Raw genomic sequence first — 24017 nt, forward strand, 5'->3', positions numbered from 1 at the left:
AGAAAATTCAAAAAATATAAAAAATGACATGTGTCCAAATGAAAAAGAAGAGGACATGGTAAAAAAAACATTTATTTATTAAGAAGGAAAATTATAAATTTCTCAATTTAAATATGAAGTTGAAGCCAGCATTAACTCGTTTGAAAAGGTGTGCAGGATCAGTCTTTTAATTGGGTTGAGCCACAAACAGTAAAGTGATCTCTTTTCTATTTTGGACCTTGAGCTGTTCCTAATCAAAAATGGCCCTAAACAAATGGGTACAACAATTCTGTAATTGTATAGTGTATATTCATGTTTCTCTTTAACATATTAAAATTTTATATTATTATAAATATGCTTATATCTTTATAATTTTGTTATGTACATTTTTTTTAATATAGTTCTTATAGAACTATTCAGAGGTGTAATATGAACGAGTTAGACAATTTATCAAAATAGATACATATAAAAAGATGAGTAAGTTTTCCGGATGCTATAAAAAAAATCCGATAGAGCATGTCATGTCAACACGATATAAACATAAGTGGATAAATTCTATCATACTAAATGCCATAATAAACATCGGATGAAATTCAATCTCAGTTTACCCATTTGAAATTCATTTTAATTGTGTAATGAGTCTATTAATTTATCTACTGCATATGAAATATTAGTAGCTCAAAAATCAAATTAATTGTAATTGATTATGATTTTGTAAAATTAACCTATAATAGGTATAAGAACACAAAAACAATATCGTTGTCAATAAAACTCATTTGTAACGGTTGAAAGATTTATATTAAGAAGCTAAGCAAGAGACTAAAGAAAATAAACAATTACATCAAGATGACACGCATTGCATTTTGCATCAAATCAATCCATTTGATAGCAAACTATTGTTTCTATATACAAACGGCTCAAAAATCAACACTATCATATTTTTCTTAATCTTTTTATTCCCAAAGACGATATTATTGTCAAGACATCCACCAAAGGTGAAAAAAATGATAGCTTCCATTGTCATCTTTTTGTACTTCGAAATCCTTAGAGCCTTCATCCAAGTGAAAACACCAATAACATTTATGAGAACCTTATCCACCAACTGTTCTCAAACTTTATTAGCCAATTCACATTTGATATTCAAGCTCTTCATTTTCCATCCCACAAATCGGACAAAAAAATAAAATAAAAGGAACAACCATTCCTTTCCATCAAGATTATCTTTAGCCAATAACCAATTCAAAAGCAAGCACTATACAAAAATGTTAACTTTTCAGAAGGACAAACTTATTCCATATAATTACACCAATTCCATTAGTAACTCAAATCATCTAGTCTATAACTTTTATTTTTTTCTATTATTATTATTATTATTATTATTATTATATATTAAAGTTATGAAAAATTATTGGTTGAAATTTCTTTTTTCAATTAATGTTACAACATTCACCCTTCACCTTTATGTTTTTGTTCACAAACAACCATTTCACTTTCGTTTGAATTTTTCATAACTCTCGCCTTTTATTACATATTATTAGTATTTAGTCATATTAATATTTTTTTGGCAGAAATGGTCCCTCAACTATATTTGGGTCATTTTAAAGTTGCTTTCTTTTTGTCTTTTTTGATCCATCTACTTCTGTTGGTTATTTGTAGCATTATAGGTTCCTATGTTTTCGTTTAATTGTCAGTTTATTAGTTTTACTTACAGATTAATTGATGTTTTTTATTTCTTATTTACTTATTTATTTATTTATTTATTTATAGATCAGTTAAAGAGGGAAGGAATGAGCAACTCAAACTATAAACATTTTCAAAGAACAAACAACGGAAAAAATTGTCACGTTCGACCCCCGCAACACGGGGGTTCCCCATCTAGTTATTATTATTTTTTTTATAATAACTTTCGATCTAATTATTCATTTGACGAAGTGTCTCATTTTATTATTATTATTATTATTATATATATATATATATATATATATATATATATATATATATATATATATATGGGTAAAGTGAATATACCTAACAACCTTATATAAGCTTAGGTACCTAACTCCATAATACTACATCGATTTCTATCATATTTACATTGTAATTGTCTAAGGTTCTTAAACTTCAACCCCATAATTTGATTACTTCCAAAATCTTTGAAATTTCAACAATATCTTTTTTTTACATCACGTCTTTCTATCGAATACCACCTGATGGGCTTCATATCCTACCGCTACAAATGAAAGAATGTAAGAGAAATATAATGATGAATTTCCAAATTTTTTTGAAGTAAATCAAGTTTAGGGATGAACTTTAAGAACCTTGGATGATTGCAATGAAAATTTAATGCAAAATGACGTAGTTTGATGAGGTTAGGTACCTAAGTTTATATAAGGTTGTTAGGTATATTCACTTTACCCTATATATATATATATATATATATATATATATATATATATATATATATATATATATATATATATATATATATATATATATATATATATATATATATATATATATAACTTGATTTAATTTTTTTACTTTATCGTGTCATATAAAAAATTAGATATACTTGTGTAGCAGTTATAATAAGTAAATGACTCGCGATTAAATTTGAGAAACTAATTTCCCAAAAAGAATAATATATTATGGGTGTTTTGTATGATTAGATCTAATCTTATCTTGTTAATCATTCCAAATCCATGTCATAAAAATTATATTTAAATATCATAAAATAATAATGAAATCTTGTTGCCACCCACATCATCCAACCAAAAATGGAAATGTGGCAAGGTTCAAGTATCCATGCTAATATTAAATTTACCCCTAAATAATAAGACCACAAGTCCTATACTACTTGCCTTTAAAGTTCAGATTAGCAATAATATAAGTATATATTATAGATATTATTCACTCATGTCACATCTATTATTCAATTCCCAAATTACCCCCATACCTTTGACCAAAAAACAAATATCGACATTAAAGTTCTAAGAAATAAATATATAGATTTATAAATAGAAATAGAGGACAAATCAGTCGATCATTAAAAGAAAAAAACTTTTTTCTTTAATTCTGATAAATTAAAGGTACGACCGTACGAGTTGTTTTTTATAATTTGTAATAATTAACAAGTAATGTACACATTAATATAAATCAAAACATTATAATTTTTTAGTTGAAATATTATTTTAATATATATGTTACAAAAATAGACATTTTTTAGTTATACATACTTAGTCAACTGAGTGTCTTTATATATATATATATATATATATATATATATATATATATATATATATATATATATATATATATATATATATATATATATATATATATATATATATATATTACGTTTTTTTTTCTACATTTTACCATTTAATTTGTTTTTTTATTCATATGTGATCCTTATAACCAGCTACTTCAGGTTAAGCTGAAATAATGACTTAATATGGTAATATATTTTTTAGTTTTGTACACATTTAGTCTTTATGATCGATTTCTTCAGATTTTACTCACGACATCCTACATAGAACAATCATTAATGATCTCAACTCGTCTTTCACTTATATCAGTAACATAATTCACAAATCGGTCAAATAATATTAGTGCCCTAGTTTTCACCAACCAGAAGAGGTCTTCGTCTTTGGTTACATCTATTTTCATAACAAATATTTTGTCTTGGAAGATGTGAAATTCCCAAATATTACAACCAAAATATACATCTTTAGTTATGCTTATTTTAAAACAGAATTTATTTATAACTATAGAATTTGTCCCATAAAAAAGTATTTTCGAATAAATGTTTTTCATTGATTATTAAAACTTAGGATGTCATAACTTATACAAAAAAACATAAACATAAACATAGTCATTACAGGTCTTACAATATCTTATTATACTATGACTTATATCTTCTTGAATCTTTCTGTAAATCACTATGTGTCTACCTTTGTACCGCTAGCTGTGATACAAAGAAATTGAGTGGGTCATGCTTGGAGTCTGGTGAGCACATAAGGTTTCCATCCCGTAATATTTTTATTATATTGTTTTAAGTAAATATATCATACCAAATAGATTAATCCCAATTACTCATTACCGTTATTCTCACTCTTTGATCCTAAAATTATAATCTCAAGGGACCTATCCTAAAGGATCTATGTAACGAGTAAACAACACTGCCTCAGGGATTCCTTAGCAATATATGTCAGTAAGGCTATCGTGAGGGGGATAGAGTACTTGAATGAAGACACAGTCCATACTCCCGGATAGTATGATTCATTAACACCTACAGATTGCGAATCTACTAGTGTTCCACTAGACTGTCTAGAAAAATTTATAGTCGTCATCAATACTCTACTAGATGACTACTCTTAGTTGGGCATGGTCTCTCACCATTATATTATCTCTGGTATGGTCTGTCACCATTATATTATCTCTGGTATGGTATCTCATCACTATTTTATCTGTGGCATAGTCTTTCTCTATTATCTCATCTCTTTCTCTCTCTACCCTTTTTACCCGATACAATATCAGTATAATAAAATACATATATATAATTTATTACGAGTAGAAATCATTATCTCATTTAGCACAAATATCAGGTACACGAATAACAAGCACATAGGGAATCTAATCAAATTGAATACTTGATATCTATGTGTAAGTTGAAAGTAACTATGCACTCACTTGTTAAAAGTGGATGCCTCAAAATTTGGACAGCGTTTCGCCTTAGCACTTAGCTTTTCCCTTGATATGACATAGGTTTAATTATCACTAGGTTTTAGTCTAATATTCCTCGTAACTAATGATAGTTTAGATTCCTCAATGATCCTAATGTCTACTGATCTATAGTTGATAAGGAGTAACCAGGTAAGATCATATCCGAGGTATGGTCTGTTTAGTATACATAATATACTGTTTGGAAATCACACTTTAAACACCTCACTAAATGTAGAGTAGACATCATCCTCGTAAGTATATCAATCAGTAATATGACTAGGAATCACTGACATATCTTATTTATAAATTCATAACAACGATTATGAATATAAATATAAGTTACATAAAAATCAATATAAGTGTAGCTTAACTTATATAGATTTTCTAGTGAAAACCGAGAGATAGCATTATCAGAACTCCGACTCGAGAGATTATACTTATCAGGATCTTAAATACTTCATAGCCTAGCTGAATACCCTAAATCCTAAGGAAATATCAAGATTTTGGCTCTAGAGAGTTCAGAGAGAAAGAGTTGGAGGTGTGAGGAATGAATGAGGGTTGCATGTTATATATAGGCGGATTTTGCATATGCGCGTCGGGCATTTCAAGGTGCGTGTCATGCACTCAAGACATGTCATTCCTCTCGCCTTGGGACACATGGCATGCTCGGACTGGTTCAACATAGAACCCTTTAGAAGTGTGCGTTGTATGTATGCACGCGCCATGCAAAATGTGAATTTTCTAAATTTCGTAACTTCTCATACGAGCTCCGTTTTCAACGTTATTTATATCCACGCGTAGCTATCGATGAGATCTATAGCTTTTCTTTAGACTTTTTCGGCTAATTCTCAGTTTATTTTTAAAGTAATATTTTATAGGCTTGGACTGTTAAAGTCCGTATAAAAATCATAACTTTTTCATACAACCTTTGTTCTCGACTGTCTTGACGAGATCTTCAACTCTTGTGTAGATTATTTTTTCTAACAATCGACTTATCTTAATCTCGGTTTCTATGTGGCATATTGTTGTGTCGAGACTTTTAAAAATCATAACTTGTTCATGCGAAGTCAGATTTAGGTGTTCTTTTTATGCATGCTTTCGGTTTTACGACTACTACGACTTTCGTTTAGATTATTTTTCGTAAATAATCTTTTATTGAAAACAACTATTTCTCACCGTGATGAATAATTATCCAATTATTCTTTAATCATCTAGCCTTATCTTATGAGCGTTACAGAAGAGTCACGTATGAGAACACCTCATTAATGATTATCCCACGTAGGATGTCGTAAGAAAAAATTGTAAAAAACTGGTCATAAGGACTAAATGTGTATAAAACATTAAGGACTAAATGTGTGTAAACTGAAAAATATATTACCCTATTAAGTCATTTTTTCTGACTTAACCTGGAGTAGCCTTTTAAAATGACTGAATATGGACAAAAAAAAAAACAAGTTAAATGGTCAAATATTGATAGAAAAAAACTTAGTGACCAAATGTGTACAAATCAAAAAGTATATATTAACCTTTTAAGTCATTATCTCTTACAAAAAAATATAAAAACAGAAACAAATTTCGAAAAAATGGAAAAATTATAACGCTTTAGTTTTAGGTATTTTTAATATCAAATAAAATATTCTAATGAATTTTTCTAATAAAATGTCACTCATGAAAATATAATATGTGTAATATTTTATAAACATGTTAATATCAACACTTTTGTTTTTTCTGAGAGATCATACGGTTTTTAATAACACTACAAATGATAAGGTTATCGATTCCTAACTTTAAAACTTGAATTTATTCGACTTAATTTGGATTGATGATAAATCTTTGGTTATTCCTTTGGAATTTTTAGAAAGAGGTAGTACTTTATACTCACGCACTTTATATGGTTATTTTGTCGGAAAACACTTATACTTTCATATTTTCAACTACCATGCATTTAACATGTGGAAAAATATGGGAATTGGATATATTTATCAATGATGAAGTGTTCTTTAAATTTGACAATGGAATTTTATTGTACCATGTTTTAGAAAGGATGAGCGGGTGATATATTTTTATTCGTATGTAACACCCGATTCAAGGTATTTTCATATTTGACCCTTGGTATGTAAATATTTTGCAAATTTGGTCCCTAGGGGCAGTTTTACCAATTTCAAAAATCTTGGGAGTATGCAGGGCGTACTTTTCATACATGGGGCGTATGCATACAGGGGTCAAACCCTAAATTTTTAGGGCTTGGACCCTATATAAACAACTTAATGACCCATGATCCTCTCATTTCTCAGCCTTCATAGCCTTTTGAGTCCCATTTCGAAACCCTAACCCCTCTTGAAGAGATTTGAACATCTTGTGTGTGTTTTTAGTGTGTGTTGGTGAGATTTGAGGAAGAAGATCTTGGAATATGGAGCCTTGATCAAAGAAGAACTTGTAGATACAGATTTCACACGCCATTTCCAGCTTCATTGAGGTATAAAGCTTCGAACTTGCTCCTTATATGGTTAGATCTAGTCTTTATGAAGTTTTGGTCCCTTTTTGGTCATATGATGAGATCTAGTGGTTTTCTTCCACTCCAGAAGTTAGGAGTTTCTTCTCTTGATGTTTTTGAGGTCCCTAATCCATAAAGTTAGCAGCTTGATGGTTTGTGGATCAACCATGTATGTGTTTAGGTCCATTTGGTGAAAGTAGAATGCTAAAGTAAGGTTTGGGTTCTTTTGAGCCATGCAAAGGCTCCAAGTTCATGACTTTATGGATTAAGACATTCCACAAGACTTAGATCTGAAGTTGAACGAAATGGCCTTAAGGGAATAAGACCTTAAGTTGGAATTTGGGACTCTGGTCGGTATGTCAAGCGTACTCCATAGTACGTTGTGTGTACTGAGTCAGCAAGCTGTAGGATGGGTCATCGCGCGTACACGGTGCGTACGAAGAGTACATAGGGTGTACGCTATGGTTGGGCCTCTTTTGTTTTGGGCCTTTTTTTGGACTTGGACTCCCATTGGACTTTATGCCTTAGCTGGATTTTGGGCTTTATATCTGTTGGGTCACAGTTAGACCTTAGGTTATGGGTTGGGCCAATGTTGGGCCTTGGACCATTATAGGGTTATTGGGTAAAGCTAGTTGGGCTCAATAAGGGGAAAAGGTAGAATAGTCTTTCACCCTTGAGATCGAGGGTGTTGGGTCGTGGACCCCGGTTATGAATTTGACCTAATTGTTAATTAGGATATTGTTTGATTGTTTAGTGTGGCGATTTTTCAAATCAACAGTCCGAGCATTTATCTGATTTTCAGCCATTTGAGGTGAGTCTCCTCATTGTGTTTGACGGGTTGAAGGCACCAATGTCGTCTCATGATTTATTATGATTAGGATGCTAGTTTTTTGTGTGACACATGCATGTGTAGTATGTGATATGTATATCGGACGAGGTCTGATGTCAGGCAAGGCTTGATAAGTGTACTGTATGTAATTTACTGACAGATCAGTTTCGAGCGAGGCTTGATGTCGGGCGGGACCCGATGGTTTTTGGGCATGGACTGTTGTATGTTTGATATGTATGGTATTAGGTATTTTAGGGAACTCACTAAGCTTCATGCTTACGGTTTTCATTTTATGTTTCAGTTACTTCCGGATCGAAGGGGAAGAGCTCGGGATGATCGCATCGCACACACACCATATTGTTTTGCATTTTGTTGACTTGACGTATTTGGATGATTATTGACATACTCAATTTCACTATGGTTTTATGAAAACATTTTGGATGATGGTTTTATTATTATTAAAATGAAAATTTTGAGACGTTACATCGTAAATGGGACCCGAAAACCTTCCTTATAAATGTCATCGGCTCTGATTTAGGTCCATATGTGTAACACCTCGTTTCCTTTCTAGCTATTTTAAAATAGGGTTATTAAATAATTTGGATAATGATTTCATTCAAGGAAAACTTGTAAGGTGAAATAAGTGGACTTAATAAGTAAAACACATTTATAGACCGAATGAGATGAATTAGATTAGTTGAAATGAGATTCATTAAATTAAAAGATTGATTAACAACAACAACAACAACAACAACAACAACAACAACAACAACAACAACAACAACAACAACAACAATAATAATAATAATAATAATAAATAATAATAACAATAATAATAATAAAACACTTTATTAAAAACTAATTGGATATATTTAGTATAGGGTTAGATTGTAATTTTTGAAAACCATTATTGTTAAAGGGAATCGAGCTTAGGATCTATGAATATTCCAAACCCGAGGGACCATTTTTGACAAGATCAAAATTTGGGTTGTCTTGTTCACGCGTTCTGGACTTGCGACACACTGGAGGCTGTTGAGGTCTCATTTCTACTTCCACACCAGCAAATATATATTCCCTCCTCGAAAGTTATAGATTATAAAGCCTTAAATACTTCCCCTTTGACTTTTTTAATCAATGACACCCTATTTGTCGTTGATATCGATGCAAAATCGAGAGTGTTATGGTGCTGGCAGTTTAGGGTTTTCAGGGAGAAGGTGTGTAACATCCGTGTTCTAGATATTTTCATTTTCAGCTTAAAATAACAATTTCTTGCAAATTTGGCCCTTACATTGGGCGTACTTAAGGCGTAAGATGGGCGTAAGTCATTAAAGAATGGCGGGGACCTTTTTGAGTACGTTGGGAGTACATAATGATTACGTAGGGCGTACTCACGTTGATCCCAAAACCCTAAATTTTAGGGTTGAGACCCTATTTAAGCACCTTAAGTCCCTTTAGGCCTCTTCATGTTCAAAGTCCACTCTCCCAAAAGCAGTCATTTCGAAAACATAGCAACTTTGTGAAGATCTTGAGAATGTTGAGTGAGTTTTTGTGTGTTTTGTGAAGAAGGAATCCACTATAGAAGCATTATTGAGCTTGGAGCTATAAGATCTAGAACTTCCATCCCATTTGCAAGTCTCAGAAGGTATAAAGCCTAAACCTCTATGATTCCTTGGTGTAGATCTATACTAGCTTAGTGTTTTCCATGCTTTTGGTCCCATAGTTTTGGTTCTTGTGAGTAGAAGCTACTCAGAGCTTTTGATTGTCATATCTTGTCATTTCTGAGCATTTGAAGTCGTAAAAATGGGATCTTGAAGGTTGCTTTCACCCATGAAAGGGTTTGGAGTCATTAGAAGATGTTAAGGAACTAGGGTTTGGTTTTGGTCTCCATTAAGCCATGCAAAGTCTTAAAGTCAGGAACTTTATGACTTTAGACGTCCATAAGAGTCAGATCTGAGTGTTGTACGTTTAGTCTTCATGAATTAAGGACTTAAGAAAGAAGTTTACGAAGCAGAGGATTAAGCAAGGCATAACCGTAGAGTACTGAGTGCGTAACAAGACTTGCCTCGTTTTCTTTTCTGTAGAAACTCGGTACGTAGGGCGTAGTGAAAGAGTACGCATGTCGTACTCCCAGAAGAAGGAATAAGTCATTTTTGGGCTTTGGGCCAAGTTGGGTGGGTTTAGCCTTGGAAGGGTAAAATGGTCTTTTACCCTTAATGATAGAGAATATGAATTGGACCTTGATTATGGGTTAATACCCTAATTATTAATTAGGGTTTGTTTTGATATGATCAGTTTGAGGAACTTTTGTGGCAGCAGTGTGTGTGAGATTCAGTTCTCTTCAGATTGAGGCGATTCTCTTCATAGTATTTGTGGGTCGAATGCACCAATGTCATCCCATTAGTTTATGTTTATAGGATGCTAGCTATATGTGTGGCTCTTGCATGTGTTTTTATGTATACCGGGCGGGGCCTGATGAATGTGTTGAGCGAGGCCCGCCACATGTTACTGATAGCTATGTATCGGGCGGGACCTGATGTCGGGTGGTGGCCGATGTATGTATGGCATGTGGTATTTTGGGGGAACTTGCTATGCTTTGTGCTTACAATTTATGTTTATGGTTTCAGGTACCTCTGGTTCGAAAGGTAAGGACCCGACATGATCACACTGTATCCACCAGTGTTCTACATTTGATGATCTTGATTTATACTCTGATAACTATTTTCTATATTTTCACACTTTTATTGATTTATGAAATGAATGATTGATGGTTTGGTTGAATTAAAAATAAAAATTTCTACTTAGTATTTTTGGGATGTTACAAGGTGAGGGCTGCTAAGCTATTTTCCATGTTTTTCCGAAAATCCCACGGTATGAGCTAGATTCCACTCACTTTCAACTTGTCCCTCGAACCTTCCCTGTAGTTGAGGAGGTCGGAGCCGCCTCCGGCGACCTCTATCTTGCCGGAAAATCCCAAGTTTCAGGATTTATGGCTCCAACCTGTTTCAGTCGCTCAAGACAAGTCCTAGACCCTTACTTATCATGATGAAGATGTTTTATAATCCCTTAAAGATTTGAGATCTTGGTTAGACTGTTGGAACCAAGTAAACAAGCTTTAAACGACTTAAAAGCCTCTTATGCACACCATTCTTAAGATTTTTGTTTTTAGACCTTGATGTCGAGTTTGAAGGGTTCTAAACTCTTTTTAATTGTCTCTGAAGGTGTCTGTTAAGCCTATTTACACTTTAAATCAAGTGTGAGCAACTTGAATCAATAAAAACACCTTTAAACACTTTGAAATTCTCATAAGCTCTCATATTTTCGAGATTTTGTAAAAGACAAGTTCATTTCTTTTTTTAAGCTCTTAGATCTAGTTCATAGAATTCTTAGGGTTGCTTAAATCAGTACTTGAATCCCTTAACCTTGCTTTGCCTTGTGTTGGTGTCTAGAACCAAGAAACATCGCCTTTTTTCCCCGAGTTTTGTACCGAAACTCTCCAGATGAAGTGCTACACTTTTAGTTCATGAAATCTAAGTTTTACTTAAGTCTTAATATTTAAGACATAATCCATATTATATATACCAAGTTGGTTGGGGTGTGTGTTTTTGAAATAAGAAGAAAGTCAATTTTGGGTTATGTGGGTGTTTGGTATGTGTGTATGAACCTAATCATATTTGGAATCATACATACCCTAAGATGGAATAAAATATGAACGATGTACAACAAGATAATTCAAGAGAGCCTCGAAAAGTAAAAATATGAGTAACGTATCATATACATATAATTGGGAAGTAATCTAAGTAGTGCTATTTAGTATGGGTTGTATGGGTGTAGAGAAGGAGAAGTTCATCTTGCTCACCAAAGTAGTGTCGCTAAGATTCTGCTCGTTAAAATCAGGTGAGTCTTCTCACTATATTATATAGGATGCTAGTTGTCTTTGTGATACTTGCATGGAAGACCAGGATCTGGCCTTGGTCATTTGCATGAAAGACCAATGGGAGAGCACATAGCAATTGCAGGGGTGATATAAGACTACGAATCTGCCTATAGCATTCACTTGGGATGAAATATGCCCTTTGGGTGAAATAGGTCGTTGCAGGAGTGATTGTAACACAATGATTAGGCCCATAGCGTTCACTTGGGATGAAATAGGCCCATTAGCCGAAATAGGCCGTTGCATAAGTGGTTGTAAGACTATGATTAGGCTCAAGCATTCACTTGGGATGAAATAGGCTTGTTGACTAAAATAGGTCGGATTGCATGTTCAAGGCTATATGTATGGTATGAAATATTTTGGGAAAACTCACTAAGCTTTGTGGCTTACGGTTTTAAGTTTAAATTGTAACATCCCGATTTTGAGGTATTTTCAAATTTAACCCTATGTATGAATAAATATTGTATTTTAGTCCCGGAGTATGAGAAAGAATGCAAAATGGACTGTTGTGGCATTTTGGGGTTTTTGGGCTAAGGGAAGTACGCTAGGCATACGTCGTGTATTCTGAGCATACTAAGGCGGACCCTAGTACATTGGGCGTACACCGCGTGCGTAGGAAGTCCAAACCCTAATTTTTAGGCTCTGGTCCATATATAAACATCATTATGGCCTCATTTATCATTACCTCATTAGCCCCTATCTGAGAATTCGACCCTCTAGCAAACCCTAAGTGAGAAGAGTGTTTTGAGCTCATTTGTGTGCCTTTTGGTGTTCTTGAAGAAGGAGAAGGTGGTGAGTAGAGCTTGGAGCTTGGAAACAACTTGAATCTGATATTATCACCATGTTAGCTACCTCCAGAAGGTAAAACGTTCACAACTTGATCACTTCATCTTGTAGATCGATCAATTTCTTCATTTAGGGCACTTTTGGTCCCAAATATGGTGATTCATGAGCATGGTATGCTCTTGACCAAATAAGTCATCCTTTCAGACCTTATGAGGGGTCTTAAGTCATAAAAATGTGGTGTTGATGGTTAGTTTTGCGCCACACATGCTATAGAAGGTATTAAGGCATTAAGAGGTTGAGATTTTTTGTATTAAGCACTTAATGGACATGCATAATCATAAAGTTGGAAACTTTATTACTCTTGGTAGTATTTTGGTCATGGATCTGAAAGTTGGATGTAAGATCTTAATGCATTAAGCTCTTATTGAGGAATTGGAGTTCTAGGCGGACACAATGTGTACCTCAGTGTACACCGTACATACGCGTTCTACCAACCTGAATCAGGTCAAGGATCGAGTATGCCCTGCGTGCCTCTGGAGTACGCCCCGCATACGAAGCCTGAGTATACTCGGCTATGTTGACTCGGTTGACTTGAGGATTTTGACCAGTTTTGACCAAGGGTATTTTGGGGAAATGTTATTAATTTAGAATGGAAATGTTTTGACATTTAGGGTTTGGGTTGAGCCGGTATTTGGGAGCAGAGTATTGATCAGCTATTCCTAAGACTGTGAGGTGATTTTTCCTCACTGTACTTACAGTTCGAAGGAACCAAGGTTGACTCATTGGATTGATATCCTGATTTACTGTATGTTAATATGCTATAGTGATCTGTTAGATTTGTATCCTGGTAGATATGATGTTGTTATGTTGTAGTGATATGTTAGATTTGTATGATGACCTTTATATGATAGCTATTGATCGTTATGGAATGTGTTGTATATGTTGATATGTGATGGCATTGGGTTGAGGTGGTCTTGGTCTGTGTTGAAGGCCAACATACCTAGGGCGGTCCGGATAAACTGAAGAGCTGCGAAGCGGACCAGTCAGGCCGAAGACCCTGAGAGCGGTCCAAATAGGCTGAAGGCCATGTGAGGCGGTCCAGTCATATTGAAGGCTTTGTACGCATGTTGTTGTTTGTTATGTTTATGTGGTGGTACTTTGAGGGAAACTCACTAAGCGTTGGCTTATAGTTTTAGTTTTGTTTCAAGTACTTCAGAGGACCGTGGCAATGCGAAGGCGTGACCATACACATCCATGGTTTTATGTTATGCATCTTGGGAGACTCTTTTTTTTAATAATGTTTTGAAAATAATGGTTATGTAAACACTTCTTTTTTAAGTAAATGGGTTGTTTTGCAAAGTTTAAATTTGTGGTGACTTTTGAGACGTTACAAGTTGGTATTAGAGCCTTGGTTTGAGCGAATTGGAGGAACATCTGTGTGAATCAAGTCTCAAACTATGGAACTACAAAAGTTTTAAAAATGATTTTTTTTTTAAATTAAATTGTTTTCAAAAGTAACCAAAGGAGGATGTGATGTGTACGATCAGTCGAAGCCAGAAAGTATACCCCAAATTAGCACACTAATATTTGATGTTATGTTATGTTAGAACAACATGCTAGTGATAGGCTAGGGATACTCAAGAATTGCATGATAGAATTGTCCGATAATTGATGCCTGATAGCCTAGGCTTTCTTCCTTATATGTAATTGACATCATTACTGTAGTTTCTTAGTGTATGCATCATAGTTGTACAGAACTAAGCTTCTATAGCCTGAGAATGTTTGGTTTAGCCTTATTTCCTGTTCTTTTTTGATGAAGGGCTTAGGGTAAAATCAGGTATTCGACTGTCTGTAGGATCTAGTGTTATGTATGATTAGCATACACGAGTGCTGCAAGGTTGGTGGAAGTTTAATGGATGAGTTATGTGGGGGCAGTCGGCCGGTTGAGGAATATTTACCCTTTCTCTAGGGAGTGGTGGATAGGATGAATGCATATTCTAGTGTGTGTTGTTAGGGTTATTGTCATGATCCTCTTAGACAAATGCAGGTAGGTGTGGAAGGTAGTATGGGCGCATACTATTGGAATCACATAACCGGTACGCGTAGCCGGAAAGTCACAACCCCTAGAGTTTTGTTATGGAATGGTTCATATGGTATGATATGTGCCTCATCTGATGTTTTGTGGTTTATTTTCAGTATGGTGGTTACGAGGTGATTTGAGTCACGATCCGGATCAGGAGTCGGAGCAGGTGGCCAGGATGGGTCAGGATTGACTGAGGACCGGATTAGGGAGATAATTCATGATGAGGTTGTTTCTAATATCTGGGGGCAGATACCGGAGTTGTTTGGGTCTTTCAAGACCGTTGTGATGGAGTTCTTTGATGACCAATACGCTGCACTTTTAGAGTCTACTACTACAGCAGCCACTGCAACCGTCGCTGATGTGGGGATTAGTGGGGGAGTGTCTTCCAATACTGGTACTTTAACAATACAAAGCCCCTGATGTTTAATGGAATTTAGTATTCGATCATTTCCATGAGGTGGATGTATAACGTTGAGGGTTGTTTATTTACTTGCTCCTGCCCTGCTGGCCAGATGGTTAAGTGCACTCTGAACCTTCTTCAATCTGGAGCGAAGGATTGGTGAAGGTTGATGACTAGCTTGTATACTCCAGAGCAGAGAGCTACTGTATCCTGGGAACATTTTTATGACATGTTCTGCTCGAGATATGTCCCTTCGGGGTATCATCAGGTGAGGGTGAGAGAGGAGGACATGCAGAAGACTATGTTTCAGACTCGTTATGGGCATTACGAGTTTGTGGTGATGTCATTTGTGCTCACCAATGTTCCTGCAGTGTTTATGGATTTAATGAATCGGGTATGCAGGTCGATGCTCGACCGATCAGTCATTGTGTTCGTTGATGATATCTTGGTGTATTCCAAGACCAGGGAGCAGCACAAGGAGCACCTTCAAGAGCTTTTGGGAGTGTTGAGGTAAGAACTGTTGTATACCAAGTTCTCAAAGTGTTAGTTTTGGTTACGAGAGGTCTAGTTCTTGGGATATCTCGTTAACCAAAATGGGATTTTGGTCGACCCGTCCAAGATGGAGGCCATGATGCAGTGGGAGGTTCCGTAATCTCCCTCAGAGATCATGAGTTTCTTTGGTTTGACGGGATATTATCGGAGATTTATCCAGGATTTCTCCAAGATTGTTGTACCCCTCACTCGTCTGACGCGGAAGGGAGTGGATTTTCGATGGGGCCCTGAGCAGTATACAACATTTGAGACACTACGACAGAGGTTATGTGAGGCTCCTGTATTGACCCTTCCGGAGGGTGTCAAGGATATCGTTGTATTTTTTTATTAATCCATCACTAGTTTGGGGGTTGTTATGATGCAGAGGGGACGAGTGATTGTAACACCCTAATTTTCAATTAATTTAAATAGTTATAATCACAGGTCAAAAATAACAGTTTGATGTTATAAATTTAAATCTTTGAATTCCAATAGATAATTTTATATTTCAAGACTAAGTATGAGGGTGTATGAAATGAAATTATAATTACTTGAATTTCATATCGATGATAGTTGGAGCTATGAAGAACTGGACTGAGACTTGAGGACTTAAAAGTCATAATACTGCAAATAGGGGCAATAGAGTTATTGTTTCAAACCTAGGGACATAAGGGGAAATGTTTTGGGTTAAATTGGGGGCCTTAGGGCCGAATTTAGTCAGCCACTTAAGTTAAGAACCCTTAAACACAACTTAACCCTAATATCCATTTTACTTGGAATTCCCGTTTTTGAAGACCTTTCAGCAGTGTTCGGACGATCCCCTGAGATTGAACCGTTGGATCGTCAAGAAATTTGGATTGAAGCTTAAAAAGACATATATGGAAGCTTTGACCGTTGTAATTTTAATTTCAATGTCTGGAGCTCAAGTTAAAAGTCGTCGATCGTGACAGAAATTTTAGGGTTGTTGTCAAAATCATTTTAGGTGCAAGGCTTGTATGGAGCTTTCAATCTCAACAACCTAGGTATGATTTTTAGACCATTGAATGGAAATGTCCTATAAGTCCTAGGGCTTATGTTCTACAGACCTGGAAGATGTTAATCGAACTTGAGACTTAATGGGTTCAGTGGATTGAATCGTAACCCTAGTTTTATCTTTCTGAAAAATAGACCAATCTGTCCATATCTTTGAGAGACCATATCTAGATCATGAGAAAACCTTTTTAGTCGAAAGCAAATCCTGTTGTTTCATTTTTTATTTCTTTACAATTCATTAGTTTTAACCAAAGTCCAGAAATGCCACTAACTAGGGTGAAATCGACCATTTACCCAGACTGGTCCGTAATGAACTGTTTTGCGAGGCAGTTTTGTGAAAATCACCAAAAATTGTAGAACAATCGTACGGAGGTGTGCAAATACTAATTTTAAAGCTAAGGGCCTAAAGTTCATTCATATAGAAATATTTGAAAAATAAGGTGTTTAAAGGGGGTAAAACATGTCCCGAATAGACTATAACTTTAATGTATAAAACTGAAAAAATAACCCATGAGTCATTATACTTTTGAGATATCAAAAGACCATAATTTAACTCTATTTGATATTATTAGGAATCTTGAAGGTTGACCTGGTGTAAAGGGTGTCTCGAGCTACTTTGGAGAGTGTTTTGCTATTGGAGGTGAGTTCCTCACTTCATAACCTTAGAGTATTATATGCCTACTGTTAGGTCGAGTGAGACTAGGAACTATATGGTTGATAGTTAAAGTAATACTTGTTGCATTAGTTATGTTTGATGTACTTATTTGTTATGTGGAATATATATGCATGATATTTTTGGTCTCGACGGCTGAATACCGAGTCGATATGTTAGGGGTCGACGACTGGATACTGAGCCGACTGACCGAAGGCCATTGTGCCAAGTCAGGGGGACCGAAGGCGGAAATGCCAAGTCCGTGGACTCGACGGCTGAATACCGAGTCTTTATTTGGGTGTTGTTTGGGATTTGTTCCCAAATAGACACGGGGTATATGATATTAATATTTATATATTATATGGATGCTTGCATATTTGTTGATGGCATGGAATGTAGGAGTAGGGTGTAATACTTCTATTGTTATGTTGTGTTGGAATTCACTAAGCTTCGTGCTTACCCTTTCCTTTATAAAATGATTATTACAGGTACATATGGTATGGATGACGCTTTAACTTGACTGTACACTAACGCGGTTGAAGATTGGGTCATTGTCACAAACTCTTGTTTTGGGATTTTAAGAATATTACTTTCTCACTGTTGTTTTGAAGTTTAAATGGATTAATATTGTTGGATGTATGTTTTGATTTTGAAATGTTATTTGAATAATTGAAACTTAACAGTTTTGGTTAATTAATAGATTTAATGGTTTTTATTCTAAATATAAATGTTTTCAAAAGTTCAAATTTATTGTAATTTTTGGGACGTTACAGTGATTGCTTATGCTTCTCAATAGCTGAAGTCGCATGAGGCACGATATCTTACTCATGACCTAGATTTAGGGGCAGTGGTGTTTTCCCTTAAGATTTGGAGACATTATCAGTATGGGGTACATTGTACCGTTTATATGGATCACAAGAGTTTAGCATATCTTATGGACCAGCTAAACCTGAACATAAGGCGGCGCAGGTGACTAGACGTGGTCAAGGATTATGACAGAGAGATCCTTTACCACCCGAGTAAAGCGAATGTGGTAGCAGATGCCTTGAGCTGCAAGTAGGTTGGATCTTCAGCTGGAGAGATTTGTATCACCATTGATTCCCCACTTTTGGATTTGATCAGAGGGGCTCAGGTAGAAGGAGTCAAGAAGGAGAACTGGAAACAAGAGAGGATCAGAAGTGAGATCAACAGGTTTGTTACCGATAGTCGGGGATTGTTGACCCGGTGTGGTCGGGTTTGGGTTCCAGATTCTGGTGGGTCAGGCAGATAGTGTTGGAAGAGGCTCATAAGTCTCATTTTTTGATACACCCGGGAGCCACTAAGATGTATCGGGATTTAAGACAAAGTTATTGGTAGCCGTCTATGAAGAGTTAGATAGCCTGGTATGTTGAGAGGTGCTTAACATGTAGGATGGTCAAGGCCGAACATCAGAGGCCACATGACAAGCTGCAGCCTTTGGAGGTTCCCATGTGGAAGTGGGAGCAAATCACCATGGATTATATTACTAAGTTACCGAAGACTGTCAAGGGTTTTGATGCTATTTGGTTTATCATGGATTGATTGACCAAGAGTGCCCACTTTTTACTCATCCGAGAGAGCTCCTTGGCCATAAATATAGTCGATCTGTATGTTCAAGAAAATATTGCTTGTCATGGGGTTCCGGTCTCCATTGTTTCAGACTGAGATGTTCAATTCACTTCCTAATTCTGGCAGAAGTTCCATGAGGAACTGGGCACGAGGCTACATTTCATCTTTGATTATCAACCACAGACCGACGGTCGGAGTGAGTGGACCATCCAAACACTTGAGGATATGTTGCGGGCTTGTGTCATAGATTTTGGTGGGAGTTTGGATTCCTACCTATCCTTATAGATTTTTCCTACAACAACAGCTATCACTCCTGCATTGGTGCCCTGCTGTAACATTTCGTTTAAAATAAAATAAAATTAAAAAAATAACTAAATAAATAATAAGCCCTAAAACCCTGAGATGTAATTTATATTTTTATTTTAACTTAGCCCTAAAGTTGTATTAATTTATCGGGATGTTCACCATGGGGGTTTAAAGGTTATAGTTTTTGATCTGGGGGTTAATTGGTAACATATGGACTCGTGATGAAAAGATTTTAGGAAGCAAGGGCTATTTGGCAAATTCTAGGCTTGAATTGAAAAGAATAGAGAGGGAAGGGTCAGAAATGTCAAGTGGTATGATGTTTGGAATTGGACGGGGACTTAAACCCATCCCTCTTCCTTCCCTCATCCCTAACACACCTCAAAAACCTAACCCTAAAATCGCAATCCAACCTCCACCGTTATCCCTCCAACCTCCAGACGTCGCCGCCATCTCCCTTATTGTTTCCTTGCACCACCAAACTCCACTGTCGTCGTGCCACTTCTGTTGAAGACGAAGGTCGTTGTTAGATGTCGTGACAACAGGTGATCGGAAGAAGCAAGACGGTGACGGCCGTTGTCGCAGCTCTCGATAAAGAATCGCGTCTCCTCTCCTTTTCTGTTCTGTTTTGCTGTTACGTCATCGCTGCCACTCTGGTGGCTGTTCCGTTGCTACCATCTCGTCTGACTGCCACACGCCACCACGAGGGTGGATGAGTTTGGGTGTGTGTTACCGTGTTGTGTGTGTATTCGTGTGTAGGCATGCGTATTCCAGTGCAGGTTGTGTGTGTGTGTGTTTGCTTGGCCAGAAATCAAAAGAGAATCCATCACCACCACCGTGAAGTGGTGGCTGTCATCTCCAACCACCGTCTGCCACCATGCGGGTGGTTGTGTTGCGTGTGTGTGTGTGCATTTTAGTGTATGTCATTGTGTGGTTGTTGTATGGATGGATGAACCAACGAGAAGAACCACCATGGTGGCTGCCACCTTGCTACCAACTTCTGCCGCCACCAGCCACCGTGAGAGGTGGCTACATGTGTATTATGGTGTGAATGTGTGTGTTCTAATGGTGTGATGTTGTGTAACCGTTTCTTGGACGGGAAAATCAAAGAAAAAACCCACCACCACCGTGAAGTGGTGGATGCTGCCACGGACCGCCACCGACCACCACTGCCCAAGATGGAAGTGGGTGATGCCTGACGTATAAGACATTAAGCTACCTAAACACTGAGTGGCACACGTTTGGGTTGGAAACCCTAATGTTAAGAAACCCTAATTTTGGAGTTGCTCGGGACCCGCATTAAAATTGTTAATTAAACTTTAAGTAACACTTAATAATGCTCTACAATTAACTAAATCTAATATTGGACATTATGGATTAAGTCCTTAAGGGGTTAAGTGTGGAACACTAACCCTAATTATCATTTTATGTGAAAAAACCTAGAATTGGGGAGCTCTATTTGGACAATGACCAGGCAGGTATTTGGGTGGTTGAGTAGATTATTATTTCACCCAAGAATAAGTTAAGTGTGGAGCACTAACCCTAGTTATCATTTTATGTGAAAACCCTAGAATCGGGGAGCTCTATTTGGACAACGAAGAACATGTATTTGGGCTGTTGATAGGATTATTATTTCACCTGAGAATGACTCGGTCAAACCTTAATCAGTCATACCCTTAAGTGACTAAGTCCTTAATGGGTTAAGTGCTCTTTCTTAACCCTAATCATCATTTTATGTGAAACCCTAATCATCATTTCATGTGAGGTGGTCACTGTTGAAAGTGACTATGACCTGTGACCGGGTATTAAATCAAGTATCTTCCTGTAGGTTATTGGAAGTGATTTGAGGCGAGTAGAGTTCTTCGTTTCTACAGTGGTTGTCTACACGCTTCTCGAGGTGAGTTTCACCTCACTATACCCGTGGGTCGAAGGCACAAACGTCGACCTACTAGTTTTGGTTATCTGCTAGTAGGGGATGCCCTACGGACTGTATATAGTCATGTATGATAGATAAATGACTCTTGATATAAGCTCTCTTACCTATTCCTTGTTTGGTTGTGGTTCTAGCGTAGGGTCACCTGTCCAGGTGACTATCTCACCTTTGAGTATATACGACCATGCATTCTTGGATTGTTGATATTTAGTATGTTGTTATGTTGTAGTGATCTGTAAGATATGTATTCTGGTACTGAATATGCTGATATGTTGTAGTGGTCTATTAGATCTGTGTTATGGGATTGAGTATGCTACTATATTGTAGTCTGTAGTGAATTATAGAACTATATGTTATATGTGCTTGCTGGTTATCATCTATGGAGTGCCCTGAGGGAATGTCTATGATTATGTAGGATAGCCTGAGAACTCCTGTTATAGGCTTTGTTGCCTTTTCCTTGTTTAGATGTGTTTTAAGAGTAGGATCATCTGTTCGGGTGGCTAACTCACATCTGGTTACTTATGGTTACGCATTCTATGGGGCTTAGCTGGTATTGGGATTGTATGCTGTGAGAGGATTAGTAGGCGGTAGTGAGCTTATGATTGTTGTTTGCCTGTATTATGTACCTACTTGATCCTAATTGCCTATATGTCGACATATTGCGTTTGGTTTGGGTTCAGATGGTCTTACTTTGTGCGGTAGGCTAAGATACATGGTGCATGCCTGCTTTAATCCATAGGCATGAAGGCTTGGGATGAGCGCTAGGGTTGAGGAGGTAGGCCAAAAAAACCCTGGGTTTTTCTAGCCTGATGGCTGATTGGACCTGTTGTATATTGGCATTCCAACCAGGGGTATTCCATCCCGAGGTTGAATGGACCAGGAGGTTGACTGGGCCGGGGGTATTCCAACCCGATGGTTGACTAGACTCGACATGTTTGACTGTATACGTTATCTGTTTCTATGGTGGTATTTTGGGGGAAACTCACTAAGATTTATGCTTACTTAGTTGTTTATTATTTCAGGTATCATTGGTGATTGTGGGAAGGCAAAGGCGGGAATATACATACTCATCAACAACTTGGAAGATTCTGTGTTTCCTACAATACTTTGATTTTAATATATGTAATTTGGAATAAATGGTTTTCTTAAATAATGGACTAATAAATTGGGAATTTCACCTTAATAAAAAAAAATGGCTGTGAAAACAGGACGTTACACCCGCCTTTTGAGCTCTTGTACGGTCAGAGATGTCGTACCCTAGTGTATTGGGAAGAGGTTGGTCACAGATTCATGGGAAGGACTGAGGTAGTCCTTCAGACCGTAAAGCTTATTCAACAAATCAGGCAGAGACTGTAGACAACTTAGATTCGGTAGAAGAGTTATGCCGATCGAAGTTGGAATTTCAGGTCGGTGATATGGTACAATTGAAGGTCTCACCCTGGAAGGATGTGATATGCTTCAGGAAGAGACAAAAATTGGGGCCCCGGTATAATGGACCGTTTCGTGTGATCGCCATGGTAGGCTGAGTAGCCTACCGGTTGGATCTGCCAAGTGAGCTTAGCCAGATTCACAACACTTTCCATGTTTCGTAGTTACGGAAGTATGTGTTAGACGATGAGGTCGTGGTCCATTTGGATGATATTTAGGTCGATGAGTGCCGGAATTATGTGGAGAAGCTGGTAGCAATAATGGAAAGGAAGATGAAGATTCTACACAACAAGGAGATACCTTTGGTAAAGATTCAGTGGCAACATCGTAAAGGCGCTGAGTGAACCTGGGAGCTAGAGGCGGAGATGCGGGAGCATTATCCTGAGTTGCTCACGAAGGTCGACTTTGATGAAAAATTCTAGTAAAGTTGGGGAGAGTTGTATCATCCTGATGTTGAGGTATTTTCAATTTTAACCCTATGTATGAATAAATATTGCATTTTATTCCCTGAGTATGAGAAAGAGTGCAAAATGGCCCATTATGGCATTTTTGGGTTTTTGGGCTAAGGGAAGTACGTTGGGCATACGTGATGGGTTTTGAGCATTCTAACACTTCCTAAGTGTACATGCAACCCTAATAAACTTGGATCTATGTTTGTCTAATTATCATGCAAAGTTGAATTCCAAGGTTATATTCCTATCTAGCATACATGGGAAACATTTTTTTAACTTGAATGAAAGATAGAATAACTTAACTTGTTGTTGATTATGATCCTTGAAACCTTGTGAGCCCAGCACCCCAAGTGTGATGCCTCAAATGCTTCACACAACACCAAATGCAAAGGAGTAAACTTTGAGAGAATCTTACACTTGCAAAATCGGCTCTAGCCCTCTTGTTTCTTAGTGTAACCAATTTTGGTGGAGGAGATGGTCTTTATATAGTGTGACACATTTAGGGTTACACCATGTAAACCCTAATGTGTCATGGCTCTTCATTTCCATGACCCATGGGTTTGTAACTCCCATGGAGCATCCTATGGGTTTAACCCAACTTGATAATCCATGGAGCCTCTTAGCCCACTATACAAGTTATGGATGATTTACATAATCAACCCATATATTTAATTAGTTATCTTTTGATCACTTAATTAATTCTAAATTAATTCTTGATCAAACTAATTAAATAATATTATTAATATATTAGAACTTATAATATATTAATAAACCATAAGTGTTATTTCTCTCATTTTAGTTTATCCAATTGCATGGTGCTATGCAACCCAAATGGACCATGCCGGGTCGGGTCAAGTACATACCAGAAATAG

The sequence above is a fragment of the Lactuca sativa genome, chromosome 3 (assembly GCF_002870075.4).
Source record: "Lactuca sativa cultivar Salinas chromosome 3, Lsat_Salinas_v11, whole genome shotgun sequence".
Taxonomy (NCBI): domain Eukaryota; kingdom Viridiplantae; phylum Streptophyta; class Magnoliopsida; order Asterales; family Asteraceae; genus Lactuca; species Lactuca sativa.